Source organism: Limulus polyphemus, unplaced genomic scaffold, assembly GCF_000517525.1.
Source record: "Limulus polyphemus unplaced genomic scaffold, Limulus_polyphemus-2.1.2 Scaffold1731, whole genome shotgun sequence".
Taxonomy (NCBI): domain Eukaryota; kingdom Metazoa; phylum Arthropoda; class Merostomata; order Xiphosura; family Limulidae; genus Limulus; species Limulus polyphemus.
Genome location: NW_013667341.1, coordinates 67,511 through 71,158, shown reverse-complemented (window position 1 = coordinate 71,158; position 3,648 = coordinate 67,511).

Sequence of the window (3,648 nt, the reverse complement as noted above, 5' to 3'; positions counted from 1 at the left end):
GAAAAATTAGGTGTCTATTTACTTGTGACCACTCAGTGTACTTTTTATAGTTCATCAAAAATTATCTGACAATACCTTAATTTATTTATATTATTTTTCATTATGTTTCATTAACGGTAATTGTTTGTTACAAAGTAATCAAAATGTTTTTAACTATTGGAATTATAAATGTAGACATTTCAAAAACAAACAGACATTAAGATTATTACCAGCCAATAATATACAATATAATTATCCTTTTCCCCATCATTATAAGCGTACACAACAATGTAACAGTTTTCACTAAAAAATGTTCCGTGTTCTTCTTTATCCACTGGTGTGAGGTGAAACTTCTGAACTCGGAATATCTGCAAGTTCAAACAAAAGATTCGACAGAACGTTTAGTTCATATATTCTTCCCTCAAAACCAACTTCACAGAGTTACCTAACAATCACATAACGGAAGGAAATGAAAATTATAGAATATATCACGAAATGTAACACTTCCTGTAACCTTTCCTTCCGTTTACCACTTTACTCAACATTATGAGTATTAGTTAATGAATTTACTATACCATTAGTTAACACATATGATTATAATATTATTTACCATACCATTAGTTAACACATATGATTATAATATTAATTACTATAAAATTAGTTAATACATATCACTACAATATTATTTACCATACCATTAGTTAATACGTATCATTATAATATTATTTACTATACCATTAGTTAACATATATGATTATAATATTAATTACTATAAAATTAGTTAAAACATATGATTTAATATTAATTACTATAGAATTAGTTAATACATATCATTACAATATTATTTACCATACCATTAGTTAATACGTAGCATTATAATATTATTTACTATACCATTAGTTAACATATATGATTATAATATTATTTCAAGATTTCGTTCATAGAATAAGTGTATTCCGAAACAACGAAGTTATTGTAAATTAAAATGTTTTTTCTTCATCTTCATTCTAACTATCAGGGTAAGGTTTAACTCTTTACTTCCCATTCCATATTCTAAATATCAGGGTAAGGTTTAACTCTTTACTTCCCATTCCATATTCTAAATATCAGGATAAGGTTTAACTCTTTACTTCGAGTTCCACATTCTAACTATAAGGGTAAGGTTTAACTCCTTACTTCGAGTTCCACATTCTAACTATCAGAGTAAGGTTTAACTCTTTACTTCGAGTTCCACATTCTAAATATCAGAGTAAGGTTTAACTCTTTACTTCCCATTCCATATTCTAAATATCAGGGTAAGGTTTAACTCTTTACTTCCTGTTCCATATTCTAACTATCAGGATAAGGTTTAACTCTTTACTTCGAGTTCCACATTCTAACTATAAGGGTAAGGTTTAACTCTTTACTTCCTGTTCCATATTCTAACTATCAGGATAAGGTTTAACTCTTTACTTCGAGTTCCACATTCTAACTATAAGGGTAAGGTTTAACTCTTTACTTCGAGTTCCACATTCTAACTATCAGAGTAAGGATTACCTCTTTACTTCCTGTTCCACATTCTAAATATCAGGGTAAGGTTTAACTCTTTACTTCGAGTTCCACATTCTAACTATCAGAGTAAGGAGTACCTCTTTACTTCCTGTTCCACATTCTAACTATCAAAGTAAGGTTTAACTCTTTACTTCCTGTTCCATATTCTAAATATCAGGGTAAGGTTTAACTCTTTACTTCCTGTTCCACATTCTAACTATCAGAGTAAGGTTTAACTCTTTACTTCCTGTTCCATTTCTAACTATCAGAGTAAGGATTACCTCTTTACTTCCTGTTCCATATTCTAAATATCAGGGTAAGGATTACCTCATTACTTCCTGTTCCACATTCTAACTATCAGAATAAGGTTTAACTCTTTACTTCCTGTTCCACATTCTAACTATCAGGGTAAGGTTTACCTCTTTACTTCTTGTTCCATATTCTAAATATCAGGGTAAGGTTTAACTCTTTACTTCCTGTTTCACATTCTAACTATAAGGGTAAGTTTTAACTCTTTACTTCGAGTTCCACTTTCTAACTGTCAGGGTAAGGTTTACCTCTTTACTCCCTGTTCCACATTCTAACTATCAGGATAAGGTTTACCTCTTTACTTCCTGTTCCATTGTCAAATATCTGTAACTCAGCTGCCAGGCGAATATTTGTACGGAACGTGGTGGAATTTAGGTTGGTTTGGACAGTCTGGGCTGTAAGAAGCAAATAAGTACTTATTATGTCTTAAAGTTAGATGTACACTTTTACACTACTCCAATATTGTGTTTCATAGAGATTACTAGTGTGATGGATATCAAGCCATTCTCCTATTAAAACTTAAAGATAAATGTATAATGTTTTACAAATTTTTGCATTTACCTAGGCCATATGTTTCATGTATAATTTTTCAAAGATTTTAGGTTTACCAAGGCATCATGTTTATGTATAATTCTCTAATATTTCAGGTTTACTAAGGTATTACGTTTATGTATCATTATCTAAGATTTTAGGTTTACATAGGCCATATGTTTGATGTACAATTTTCTAAGGTTTTGAATTCAACTAGGCCATATATTTCATTTATAATATTTATAAGGTTTTGGGTTTACCTAGGCCATATGTTTCATGGACAATTTTTCTAAGGTATTGGGTTTACCTAGGCCATACGTTTCATATTATAATATTTTTAATGTCTTAGGTTTACCTAGGCCATATTGTTACGATAGCAAAGGTCACGTGATACTAGTAACGCGCCACGCGCTTCTAGAACGTTCATGAAGCGTCGGTAGACTACTAGATATGGGGTAGTCTTGTATATATAAGACGGCCAAGAAGTGAAGGGGAGGTAATAATGTGTAATTGAACTGCGGACAGAGTATTGTTGAGTTGAGCACGTGAGACGTTCGTTGTGAATTATAGCGTTTGTTATAGCGCGACTTGGAAATTAAGTGTATTGCAAAGTTGGAATTCAGAAAGAATAAACCAGTTTTATTTAAGAAAGGACTTGTGTCGCTAAAGTTATTTGGAAATAATTTTTACGGAAAATTAACTAACAAACAGAGGCGTAACAATATATATATATATATGTGTGTGTGTGTACATAAACAGCAATGAGCGATAATGAAACTATAACCATATAATTTCAATTCGAATACATTTTTTGACAAGTACGCGACAAAATGTGCACTTTGATTTTCGAACCACTCTTGGGAACGGTTTCCTTCTGAGGACGGTACTGCCCTTGTAAGTCAGTGTCATCTAGTCTCCTTAATATATGCATACATGTATATTCACACATGTGTTTTATGTTCATATATAAAAAAGCTATCTCTAACTGTACAAAATACTCTACAGTGGTGGCTTCGATTTTTATATCAATGAACATATGAAGTGATCTTTATACCACCCCAATATTCGAAGTTTAACATGAAGTTACATATGACTCATTGTAAAACGCTATGAAAATAGTTGAAAAAAAGGAACAAGAATTATGCTGGTAATATTCCATGTGTGTTATAGGAATGTACTAAATGTTATCTCCACCCCCGCCCATTGAATTTTTCGAGATTTCTGTATTTTCTTTGAGTTCAATTTGGACGCTTTTCTTCCTCTGGTGCACACGAAATGTGAATTCACTAATTGGCAAGT